Here is a 14,058-nt window from a genome sequence, read left to right as displayed (position 1 = left end):
GAAGGGAGATTGGATAAGTTTGTGAGCAGACCTGCAGTGTTCCTCCATTCCTATGCTCTTATGTGGGATAGCGACGAAGAAGTTTCTTGGCAAGTGGTTCAGCTATGTTATAGAAGCCATTATTCTGGTTGAAGTTGTTGGTCATAAAGATAAGCGATGACTCCAGGATTCTTCGGTATTGAGTGTTGTTTTCTCTGGCGATAAGTCTTGAGTTTCTGTAGTTTATTAAATGGTTGTGTGAATTATGGTGTTGTACACAGGCATTCCTTGCATCGTCAGGCCTGATTGCGTATTGGTGTTCTGAAATACGTGTTTGGAAGTCTCTTGATGATTCGCCCACGTATAATTTGCTGCAGTCATTACAAGGATTATGTATACCCCTGCAGAGGATGGAATCTTGTCTATTTTATACCTTTTATTTCCAGGCTGAGGAGAGGTTTGTACCCAAGGGTAACAGGAATAATGAAAAAGCCAGGACGAGCCCATGGTTCACCCAAAAGTGCAGGGAGGCAAAAACTAAGTGTGCTAGGGAATGGAAGAAATATAGAAGGCAAAAGTCCCAGGAGAATAAGGAGAGCAGTCTTAAAGCCAGAAATGAATATGCACAGATATGAAAGGAGGCCCAACGTCAATATGAAAGCGACATATCAGCGAAAGCCAAATCTGACCCGAAGCTGTTATACAGCCACATCAGGAGGAAAACAACAGTCAAGGACCAGGTAATCAGGCTAAGAAAGGAAGGAGGAGAGATAACAAGACATGACCGTGAAGTATGTGAGGAACTCAACAAGAGATTCAAAATGTGTTCACAGAGGAGACAGAAGGGGCTCCAGAAAGACGGACAGGTGGGGCACACCACGAAGTGCTGGACACAGTACACACAACCGAGGAAGAAGTGAAGAGGCTTCTGAGTGAGCTAGATACCTCAAAGGCAATGGGGTCCGATAACATCTCTCCATGGGTCCTGAAAGAGGGAGCAGAGGTGCTATGTGTATCCCTAACAACAATATTCAATACATTTATCGAAACAGAGAGATTGCCTGAGGCATGGAAAATAGCAAATGTAGTCCCAATCTTTAAAAAAAGAGACAGACATGAAGCACTAAACTACAGACCAGTGTCACTGACGTGTATAGTACGCAAAGTCATGGAGAAGATTATCAGGAGAAGAGTGGTGGAACACCTAGAAAGGAATGATCTCATCAACAGCAGTGTCACAAACCTACTGGAGTTCTATGACATGGTGACAGCAGAAAGACAAGAGAGAGAGGGGTGGGTGGATTGCATTTTCTTGGACTGCAAGATTGCGTTTGACACAGTTCCACACAAGAGATTAGTGCAAAAACTGGGGGACCAAGCAGGGATAACAGGGAAGGCACTACAATGGATCAGGGAATACTTGTCAGGAAGACAGCAGTGAGTCATTGTATGTGGTGAGGTGCCAGAGTGGGCACCTGTGACCAGTGGGGTCCCACAGGCGTCAGTCCTAGGACCAGTGCTGTTTCTGGTATTTGTGAACGACATGACGGAAGGAATAGACTCCGAAGTATCCCTGTTTGCAGATGACGTGAAGTTGATGAGAAGAATTCATTCGATCGAAGACCAGGCAGAACTACAAAGGGATCTGGACAGGCTGCAGACCTGGTTCAGCAATTCGCTCCTGGAGTTCAACCCCACCAAGTGCAAAGTCATGAAGATTGGGGAAGGGCAAAGAAGACCGCAGACGGAGTACAGTCTAAGGGGCCAGAGACTACAAACCTCACTCAAGGAAAAAGATCTTGGGGTGAGTATAACACCAGGCACATCTGAAGCGCACATCAACCAAATAACTGCTGCAGCATCTGGGCGCCTAGGGAACCTCAGAACAGCGTTCCGACATCTTAATAAGGAATCGTTCAGGACCCTGTACACCGCCTACGTTAGGCCCATATTGGAGTATGCGGCATCAGTTCGGAACCCACACCTAGCCAAGCACGTAAAGAAACTAGAGAAAGTGCAAAGGTTTGCAACAAAACCAGTCCCAGAGCTAAGAGGTATGTCCTACAAGGAGAGGTTAAGGGAAATCAACCTGACGACACTGGAGGACAGGAGAGACAAGGGGGACATGATAACAACATACGAAATACTGAGAGGAATTGACAAGGTGGACAAAGACAGGATGTTCCAGAGATGGGACACAGCAACAAGGGGACACAGTTGGAAGTTGAAGACACAAATGAATCACAGGGATGTTAGGAAGTATTTCCTCAGCCACAGAGTAGTCAGGAAGTGGAATAGTTTGGGAAGCGATGTAGTGGAGACAGAATCCATACATAGCTTTTAAGCAATATATATATATATATATATATATATACATATGAGAGAGAAAGAGAGAGAAAGAAAGGAGAGATCGCAGTCAGCAAGACTCGATACTGGCACAAATGCCATGTAAGCTTGGCATCCTGGTTCACAAGCCATGTTTCTTTCCCAGTCCGGGCACGTCAGTCAGCCTCAAGCATGGATTCAAGCTATTTCAGTCTCTTTCTGTATGTTCTGACCTCACCAGCGATTTATATATCAATGAACCACGCAGAAACAAGCGTGTATATAATGAGAAAGATCTCAGCCAGCAGGACTCAATATTGCTAATGAGACGGACAAGATTCCCAGAGATAGCCAGGTCGTCAGACAGGGCTCTGGCGGCAGTTTTTTTTTCCATGTCCAAATGTATATATGTGTTTTTATTTTGTGTTCTCTGCCCTGTTCCTACGAGAGAGAGACCGAGCTTTTTTTTACCAATAGTATTGTCGCGTTGGGACGACGTGAGGTAGGTGGCCGAACAAATGTAGACAGCCTGTACTATCCAGAAACGTGACCTTAAGCAGTGATGAGGCTCTGGATATCTTCGTGTTACTTTCTCCAGTGGCACAGTCATTCTGCTCCTCAGTGGAAGATCGAGTTCATCGGTGGACAGGACTGTGATGTTCCTATCAAGACGTTTCAAGAACACTGATATTTTAGCCCTCAGGTAGGGAGAGGTTCAGATAACGAAGCCACTTTCGTCATTAGTCTTCATCGTACTTGGTATAACGACTTTTCAGTCTCCTCATCATCAGTGAACGTAACGAGGAAGGCTTCTCTCAGCGTTGAGATGCCCGAGAACTTGACCGGCCGACGGTTTTTTTAGGCCAGCCCCAAGTGCAAGCTTCGAAGTATCGTTTACTACAGAGCTTCCGGGTTTTATCTTCACACGATGAGACATCGTGGAAGAGTAGTCACTTGGAGACAGGTGAAGGTTACCCTTCCCAACAGTGAGCGTAGGGAGACTGGAAAGATGAGATTCAGAGCTTCTGCGACTGCACAGGGCGAGGTCTACAGAGCTAATGAATAAATTTCTAATCTTACTGTTTTTCTTTTAAGTAAACACAGGAGTCTACCATTGCGGACTCGATAGTAATAACAGATGGCTCTATAGTTGGCTAAACCAAAGCAGCAGCTATCTTATCAGGTAGACTCAAGGGACGTGACTACCTAAGGAAGCATATGCCAGTTATTGCAATCTAATATTCATTCATTCATGACTGAAATGTTCACTTCTCTGAGATATCTAAATGATAAAGTTGCGAATATATCTGCTAGGAGCCAGGGATATTAGGTTATATTACATAAAGACTTACAGATGATGTAAGCATTAATGGACTAGACTAAGCACTCAGGTAGAATGTGTTCAGCTAAATATCATAAATATTACAGAGAAGTGGCTGCAAGATTATATGAAGCTCAGATTTCTCCCTCATCCTGCGAAGACATTATTGTCTTGTATTACCTGCTTCCCTTGTCATCTGATTTTTGTGTGGGAAACTCATATTGAGGCTTCGTGTTATGACAGGGCTAATGTTCTCACTAAGAGCACAGACTATACTGTTGGCCCTCTAAGTATAATATATATATATATATATATATATATATATATATATATATATATATATATATATATATATATATATATATATATATATATATATATATATATATATATATATATATGTATATGTCGTGCCGAATATGTAAAACTGGTCAATTAGCAAGAACTCATTTAAAATTAAGTCGTTTCCAAAATTTTTTCTTATACGTTTAAAGATATATATTTTTCATTAATGTTAATGTAAAAAATTTTAATTTTGCACCAAAAGAAACTTAGAAAACTTACCTAACCTTGTTATAACAAGATCAATTTATTTTAGCCTAACCCAACTAAATATATTTTAGATTTGTTTACAGTAATTTAATACTGAACAAACACAATGAAATATATTTTTTTCGTTAGGTTCTGAATGATTTTGGCGAAATTGTTGCATACACAAATTTTCACTTGTCCTATATGGCAAGATGAGCGTTGCTATTTAAGCCAAGATGGCAAGTTCTGCCTATTCGGCACGACATATATATATATATATATATATGTCGTGCCGAATATGTAAAACTGGTCAATTAGCAAGAACTCATTTAAAATTAAGTCCTTTCTAAAATTTTCTCTTATACGTTTAAAGATGTATTTTTTTTCATTAATGTTAATGTCAAAAACTTTAATTTTGCACCAAGAGAATCTTAGAAAACTTACCTAACCTTATTATAACAAGAATAATTTATTTTAGCCTATCTCAACTAAATATATTTTAGATTTGTTTACAATAATTTAATACTAAACAAACACAGTGAAATATATATTTTTCGTTAGGTTCAGAATGATTTTGGCTAAATTATTGCATACACAAATTTTCGCTTGTCTTATATAGCAAGATGACCGTTGCTATTTAAGCCAAGATCGCAAGTTCTGCCTATTCGGCACGACATATATATATATATATATATATATATATATATATATATATATATATATATATATATATATATATATATATATATATATATATATATATATATATATATATATAGTGTGTGTGTGTGTATAATGGTATAGGAATCTAAAAATCAAAATTAGGTCAACTATGCAAGTTTTTTTTTCAGATCGCTTTTTACAAGAGTTTGATCTTTCTGATTTACAGTTGGTCTTGTATCCTTTAGTGACGTCTGTCAGTGTTTAGGTCAAGGACTGTGAGCTTTGAAGCTCCCTTTGTTTTATTAATATATAACTGCATGTTTAATGTCAACTAGAATTATGTCTTTCTGCTCTGTTTGATTTACAGTTCGTTATATGACATTATTTCATAAATTTTAGGTGACTGATTGTGAGCATTTAAAGGACCTTCTCTCTATTTGTCTCAGAGAGAAATATGAATCAAATTATCTTCGAAAGAGAGAAAGAGAGAGAGAAATAACTTGGGAAATACGAAAAAAAACAGACAACAGAGGACTTGAACATCCAAACCTAGGCAACCTTTTTTAAAATAACTAGACATCTATCCAGATTAGGGATTGTTGCATATTATCTAGATGTGTGAGTCACGGATACAAAAACGGAAAGCTTTCTCCCAACTCTCCGTTCCCTCAGGCTGCTACCAGCATAAAAATAGTGAAGAAAAAGGTACTATACATCGTTGGAAAAAGTGAATACATTATAACAGAGAAAGTATTGTATGAAAGGAATGGTTTAGAGGTGTTCTACTTTAATAGTGCCGTAGTTATCTAAACTCAAGAGCCACTCACAGAGCCGCTCACAGTCACTCACAGAGCCACTCACAGAGTTGTGTGCAGCAGTGATTATACATCAGATCACCGCTAGTTCAGCTCTGGTTAACACAACTGCCTACTTCTACTACTATATAAACTTAGTTGTCTCTTTGTCAACAGATAGTTTTTATGCAGTTGTTGAACAAACATGAGAAATCTATTGACGTAACTCGACTCACGAAATCGTAATGACACGATTGCAAACAAACCATAGCATACCGCGGGTTCAATCCCGCCCGTGGTATGGTTTATTGACGTAAGATTGCCCCAGTTTAGCGTCAAGTTTAATCCTGTACTTTGAAAGTGCTTATCCAGATGGTTCATCAGTGATTGTACAGTATTATCTAAGCGCTTACAACTTTCACGATTAGTTCATCCTCATTCAGCTATTATTCTGCTTGCAAAGAATTATTTGCATTAGTTCCAGTTGCAAACTTCTCCATCGCAGTTTTATAACATTGTTCAGAGTTTGGATTTATTCACATATATAAAAAAAAGTTTTTCGTGATGAATTGCGGTAAAATCAATCAACAAGTTTAACGTTTAAGTGAGATCCCCAAGTAATGTGTGTTCTGTAGTAGAGAAAATGTTGAGGATTTGGATTCTCTCTTCACATAGATTTTGTTTCCGACCGTTAACCCACCCAAATCACTCAATACTTGAGCAATATAACAATGGTTATAAATGACCATAATTTTTAAAGGGGTGGACCGGTAAGCCAGCGGAAGGCCTCGGTCAGATGACCAAAAGCTCCAAAGGCGGGTCATCATCTGACTAAGACCCGCGTCAGGAAACATTTGTCCTGTTTCCTGACGAACCTTACCTAACCTTACCTAACTTGAGCAATCTGCTTTGCATTCAGTAGTTTTCCCCAATTTGCTGTCAGCCGCTATCACAGACGTTAGCTCCATCTTGATATAATTTGTGAAAATAGTGAAGAAGAATGAACCAAAAAGCACGTCCTGGGGAACTCTGTTCTTTCTGTTCAGCAACACAGACACCTCTGTGTGGTTTTGTCACTTATCATGGCATGACGCTCTTCTCCCATACCAAGAACATTTATTCTGGAGATGTGTTGGGTCTTATATATATTTAGCAGGTTATGAGGCAGGTTATATATCTTCAGCAGGTTATGAGGCAGGTTATATACCTTTAGCAGGTTATGAGACAAGTTATATATCTTCAGCAGGTTATGAGGCAGGTTATATATATCTTTAGCAGGTTATGAGGCAGGTTATATATCTTCAGCAGGTTATGAGGCAGGTTATATATATCTTTAGCAGGTTATGAGGCAGGTTATATATCTTCAGCAGGTTATGAGGAAGGTTATATATCTTTAGCAGGTTATGAGGCAGGTTATATATATCTTCAGCAGGTTATGAGGCAGGTTATATATATCTTTAGAAGGTTACGAGGCAGGTTATATATCTTTAACAGGTTACGAGACAGGTTATATATCTTTAGCAGGTTATGAGGCAGGTTACATATCTTTAGCAGGTTATGAGGCAGGTTATATATCTTTAACAGGTTACGAGACAGGTTATATATCTTTAACAGGTTACGAGACAGGTTATATATCTTTAACAGGTTACGAGACAGGTTATATATCTTTAACAGGTTACGAGACATGTTATATATCTTTAACAGGTTACGAGACAATATCTCATACTTGCAGAAATCAAATCGGTTTCCGGTAATTTGCGAATTATTTCCCAAAAAATTTTTCGCCATTTCTTTACCTACAATTAATCTTAAGCTGATGGGATGAAAGTCGTGGGCAAATGTCTTGTCCTTCTTCTAAATACTGAGATAACATTTACTAATTTCCAAATTAATGGCACTTTACCTTCTCGTAATGATTTGTCAAATATTAGCGGTTGTGGGGGAGCAATTACGTCTCACCATTGTTTAAAAACTCTCAGGAAATTCATTTTTCTTGCTTGATTTGTTAATTTTCAGTTTCCCAAGAATGATAACTTTGATAGTAATTAACTTGTCAGTATTACACTGTGAAATGTGTGTTATTTCTCGCTTTCTTATTTTCCAATATACCTCCTCACATTGCTGTAATTATCCCCTACCTGTTTAGTGCTTAAATTTATTAAATTGATGATGATGATAATAATAATAATAATAATAATAATAATAATAATAATAATAATAATAAAAATAATAATAATAATAATAATAATAATTATAATAATAATAATAATAATAATAATAATAATAATAATAATAATAAAAATAATTAGGTAGAAAGTTCCTAAGTGAGGAATGATGAGGGTGGTACTGAACACCCCCACCCACCACCCCCACCCCAATACCCCCACCCCAAAACCCTCGCCCAAAACCCCCATCTAACACCCCCACCCCAACAACCCCACCCCAACACCCCCACTCCAACACCCCCACCCAAAACCCTCACCCAACACCCCCACCCCAACACCCCACCCCAACAGCCTCAATCAATACCCCCTCCCAATACCCCACCCCAAGCCCCCCACCCCAACACCCCTCTCTCACCCACCAAAATAACGACAGCACCAGCAACGTAAATCTATCTATCTATATATATATATATATATATATATATATATATATATATATATATATATATATATATATATATATATATATATATATATTGGTGGGAATCGGCCAGTGTGATAATAAATAAATATATATATATATATATATATATATATATATATATATATATATATATATATATATATATATATATATATATATATATATATATATATATATATAGATATATATATATATATAGGTAGTAGGTTGGTAGACAGCAACCACCCAGGGAAGTACTACCGTCCTGCCAGATGACTGTGAAACAAAAACCTGTAACTGTTTTGCATGATGGTAGGATTGCTGGTTTCTTTTTCTGTCTCATAAACACGCTAGATAACAGGGATATCTTGCTACTCCTACTTACACTTTGGTCACACTTCACAGACACGCACATGCATATATATATATACATACATCTAGGTTTTTCTCCTTTTTCTAAATAGCTCTTGTTCTTTTTTATTTCTTCTATTGTCCATGGGGAAGTGGAAAAGAATCTTTCCTCCGTAAGCCATGCGTGTCGTATGAGGCGACTAAAATGCCGGGAGCAATGGGCTAGTAACCCCTTCTCCTGTATACATTTACTAAAAAAGAGAAGAAGAAAAACTTTATAAAACTGGGATGCTTAAATGTGCGTGGATGTAGTGCGGATGACAAGAAACAGATGATTGCTGATGTTATGAATGGAAAGAAGTTGGATGTCCTGGCTCTAAGCGAAACAAAGCTGAAGGGGGTAGGAGAGTTTCAGTGGGGGGAAATAAATGGGATTAAATCTGGAGTATCTGAGAGAGTTAGAGCAAAGGAAGGGGTAGCAGTAATGTTAAATGATCAGTTATGGAAGGAGAAAAGAGAATATGAATGTGTAAATTCAAGAATTATGTGGATTAAAGTAAAGGTTGGATGCGAGAAGTGGGTCATAATAAGCGTGTATGCACCTGGAGAAGAGAGGAATGCAGAGGAGAGAGAGAGATTTTGGGAGATGTTAAGTGAATGTATAGGAGCCTTTGAACCAAGTGAGAGAGTAATTGTGGTAGGGGACCTGAATGCTAAAGTAGGAGAAACTTTTAGAGAGGGTGTGGTAGGTAAGTTTGGGGTGCCAGGTGTAAATGATAATGGGAGCCCTTTGATTGAACTTTGTATAGAAAGGGGTTTAGTTATAGGTAATACATATTTTAAGAAAAAGAGGATAAATAAGTATACACGATATGATGTAGGGCGAAATGACAGTAGTTTGTTGGATTATGTATTGGTAGATAAAAGACTGTTGAGTAGACTTCAGGATGTACATGTTTATAGAGGGGCCACAGATATATCAGATCACTTTCTAGTTGTAGCTACACTGACAGTAAAAGGTAGATGGGATACAAGGAGAATAGAAGCATCAGGGAAGAGAGAGGTGAAGGTTTATAAACTAAAAGAGGAGGCAGTTAGGGAAAGATATAAACAGCTATTGGAGGATAGATGGGCTAATGAGAGCATAGGCAATGGGGTCGAAGAGGTATGGGGTAGGTTTAAAAATGTAGTGTTAGAGTGTTCAGCAGAAGTTTGTGGTTACAGGAAAGTGGGTGCAGGAGGGAAGAGGAGCGATTGGTGGAATGATGATGTAAAGAGAGTAGTAAGGGAGAAAAAGTTAGCATATGAGAAGTTTTTACAAAGTAGAAGTGATGCAAGGAGGGAAGAGTATATGGAGAAAAAGAGAGAGGTTAAGAGAGTGGTGAAGCAATGTAAAAAGAGAGCAAATGAGAGAGTGGGTGAGATGTTATCAACAAATTTTGTTGAAAATAAGAAAAAGTTTTGGAGTGAGATTAACAAGTTAAGAAAGCCTAGAGAACAAATGGATTTGTCAGTTAAAAATAGGAGAGGAGAGTTATTAAATGGAGAGTTAGAGGTATTGGGAAGATGGAGGGAATATTTTTGAGGAATTGTTAAATGTTGATGAAGATAGGGAAGCTGTGATTTCGTGTATAGGGCAAGGAGGAATAACATCTTGTAGGACTGAGGAAGAGCCAGTTGTGAGTGTGGGGAAGTTCGTGAGGCAGTAGGTAAAATGAAAAGGGGTAAGGCAGCCGGGATTGATGGGATAAAGATAGAAATGTTAAAAGCAGGTGGGGATATAGTTTTGGAGTGGTTGGTGCAATTATTTAATAAATGTATGGAAGAGGGTAAGGTACCTAGGGATTGGCAGAGAGCATGCATAGTTCCTTTGTATAAAGGCAAAGGGGATAAAAGAGAGTGCAAAAATTATAGGGGGGATAAGTCTGTTGAGTGTACCTGGTAAAGTGTATGGTAGAGTTATAATTGAAAGAATTAAGAGTAAGACGGAGAATAGGATAGCAGATGAACAAGGAGGCTTAGGAAAGGTAGGGGGTGTGTGGACCAGGTGTTTACAGTGAAACATATAAGTGAACAGTATTTAGATAAGGCTAAAGAGGTCTTTGTGGCATTTATGGATTTGGAAAAGGCGTATGACAGGGTGGATAGGGGGGCAATGTGGCAGATGTTGTAAGTGTATGGTGTAGGAGGTAGGTTACTGAAAGCAGTGAAGAGTTTTTTACGAGGATAGTGAGGCTCAAGTTAGAGTATGTAGGAAAGAGGGAAATTTTTTCCCAGTAAAAGTAGGCCTTAGACAAGGATGTGTGATGTCACCGTGGTTGTTTAATATATTTATAGATGGGGTTGTAAGAGAAGTAAATGCGAGGGTCTTGGCAAGAGGCGTGGAGTTAAAAGATAAAGAATCACACACAAAGTGGGAGTTGTCACAGCTGCTCTTTGCTGATGACACTGTGCTCTTGGGAGATTCTGAAGAGAAGCTGCAGAGATTGGTGGATGAATTTGGTAGGGTGTGCAAAAGAAGAAAATTAAAGGTGAATACAGGAAAGAGTAAGGTTATGAGGATAACAAAAAGATTAGGTGATGAAAGATTGAATATCAGATTGGAGGGAGAGAGTATGGAGGAGGTAAATGTATTCAGATATTTGGGAGTCGACGTGTCAGCGGATGGGTCTATGAAGGATGAGGTGAATCATAGAATTGATGAGGGAAAAAGAGTGAGTGGTGCACTTAGGAGTCTGTGGAGACAAAGAACTTTGTCCTTGGAGGCAAAGAGGGGAATGTATGAGAGTATAGTTTTACCAACGCTCTTATATGGGTGTGAAGCGTGGGTGATGAATGTTGCAGCGAGGAGAAGGCTGGAGGCAGTGGAGATGTCATGTCTGAGGGCAATGTGTGGTGTGAATATAATGCAGAGAATTCGTAGTTTGGAAGTTAGGAGGAGGTGCGGGATTACCAAAACTGTTGTCCAGAGGGCTGAGGAAGGGTTGTTGAGGTGGTTCGGACATGTAGAGAGAATGGAGCGAAACAGAATGACTTCAAGAGTGTATCAGTCTGTAGTGGAAGGAAGGCGGGGTAGGGGTCGGCCTAGGAAGGGTTGGAGGGAGGGGGTAAAGGAGGTTTTGTGTGCGAGGGGCTTGGACTTCCAGCAGGCATGCGTGAGCGTATTTGATAGGAGTGAATGGAGACAAATGGTTTTTAATACTTGACGTGCTGTTGGAGTGTGAGCAAAGTAACATTTATGAAGGATTCAGGGAAACCGGCAGGCCGGACTTGAGTCCTGGAGATGGGAAGTACAGTGCCTGCACTCTGAAGGAGGGGTGTTAATGTTGCAGTTTAAAAACTGTAGTGTAAAGCACCCTTCTGGCAAGACAGTGATGGAGTGAATGATGGTGAAAGTTTTTCTTTTTCGGGCCACCCTGCCTTGGTGGGAATCGGCCAGTGTGATAATAAAAAAAAAAAAATAACATATAATATTGCAACCTTGAGGAAGAGTTATTTAATCAGTAACAATACTGCAACTTGCCGAGCATTCAAACCCGTGTAGTTTTAGCCCGCATCATGGTGAGTGAAAATTCCACGACGCGCTAACCCACAGGACCATACATTCCTACAAGAATCACGCACCCAGCAGAGCTAGGTGTTGTACCGTGATCCAAGGACATGCGATGGTGTAGGTACTTCAGAGCTAGTTTAATACTCCTCCGCGTTTGGTGTATTAGCCTCCACGAGCAGTATATGCAGTAATGTAATCACGAATAAGTGGTATTTAATCAATAACACTGCGACTAGCCGAGGATTCGAGTCCATGTTGTTTTAGCCTGCCTCATGGTGAGCGAAAATTCCACGACTCTCTAGAATACCCACTCCATCGTATGTTGTCGGATAACGGTACAACACCTAATTCTGCTGGGTGCTTGATCTTGTAGGATTGTATATTCCCGTGGGTTAGAGGGCCGTGGAATTTTTGCTCATCATGAGGCGGGCTAAAACAACACGGGATCGAATGCTCGGCTAGTCGCAGTGTTGTTATTGATTAAATACCACTTGTTCATGGTTACAAATGAAGTCAATTGACCAAACGAGAGAGAGAGAGAAAGAACTTACTGTTATGTACAAGGCCAATATTGTCAAAGTACCACACTTGGATCCACTTCGAGGACAGCGTGAAAAAACTTTTATGCCACTAGACGGGCAGAAAGCAGCAACTTCACTCTGGCTGTACCCTTCTCCAGAACATCAGAACATCACTCCATCTGAGATCATATATACCCAGGATGACTTGAGTATGGAACATATTCGTACAGCATAATGATGTCAACGAGATAAAGTCAGTTGATCACATGAAAATGCTGGCCGACAGATGGCTCCAACTTCATCCTGTTCCCTACTTGTATGTCTCATAACAATCAAAATGCTTTCAAATAAGCTGATGTAGGTAACAGCTCTTAGCTTGCCAATAAAGTTAGGAATCCTTAACCTGTAAATAGCGTGTCAATAAAGCTAGGGATCCTTAACCTACCCTTGTCAAAAACAGAAAGAGAGAGAGAGAGAGAAAGAGAGAGAGAGAGAGAGAGAGAGAGAGAGAGAGAGAGAGAGAGAGAGAGAGAGAGAGAGAGAGAGAGAGAGAGAGAGAGAGAGAGAGAGAGAGAGAGAGAGAGAGAGAGAGAGATAGATAGAGAGAGAGAGAGAGAGAGAGAGAGAGAGAGAGAGAGAGAGAGAGAGAGAGAGAGAGACAGTGTTTGCCACTGACATCATTATTGCTGAACAAAATTAGTCAACTTTTTTCCCATTTTTATTCCTTGGCTTTAAAAATTCTATTTTAGCCGATACAGACATCCCATAAGGCTTTCCTCATTAAGCGAGAACAGCGCTAGAACAAATATGAACTGTTTGTCTTGGGAAGTTGGCAGCAGAATATTGTTGGTTTTGCTGAAGGCTGTTTTAAGAGGGTTTTTGTAAAGTTTGCTTTTTTTTTGTTGTTGATGTTATCATTATTTATACTGTTGTTGCAAGTGTTTTATTTTTCTTGATTTTTATTCTTGTCGAATATATGGGACTACACCTGTGCCTCCACACTGGCAGACACCTACTTGACATACTCCATAGCTGAAGGGGGTGGAGCTGCCAGCCACAGGGAGACCCAGAAGACCTTCTCTCTTGCTATAACTTCATCCCAATAGGGTCGGAGACCCTTGGAGCATGGTGCAAGTGTGCTCTAAAGTTCCTCAAAGAGCTGGGTGAAAAACTCATCAAAGAAACCAAGGACCACAGGGCGACCAGCTTCCTCTTTCAGAGACTCAGTGTCGCGATCCAGATAGGAAATGCCTGCAGCATTCTGGGCACGCGGCCCACCGCCGGGGAGCTGTTCGAATATTCGAGATGTAGCTCTGAGTTGTTATCTAGGTTCTTTTACTTTCTATTGTATTTTTGTGAATGTTTAGTCAACGTATTTTATCTTTAAATAAA

This window comes from Cherax quadricarinatus, chromosome 9 (assembly GCF_038502225.1).
Source record: "Cherax quadricarinatus isolate ZL_2023a chromosome 9, ASM3850222v1, whole genome shotgun sequence".
Classification (NCBI taxonomy): Eukaryota; Metazoa; Arthropoda; class Malacostraca; order Decapoda; family Parastacidae; genus Cherax; species Cherax quadricarinatus.
The sequence above is the reverse complement of the archived record's forward strand: the minus strand, read 5'-3'. Positions refer to the sequence as shown.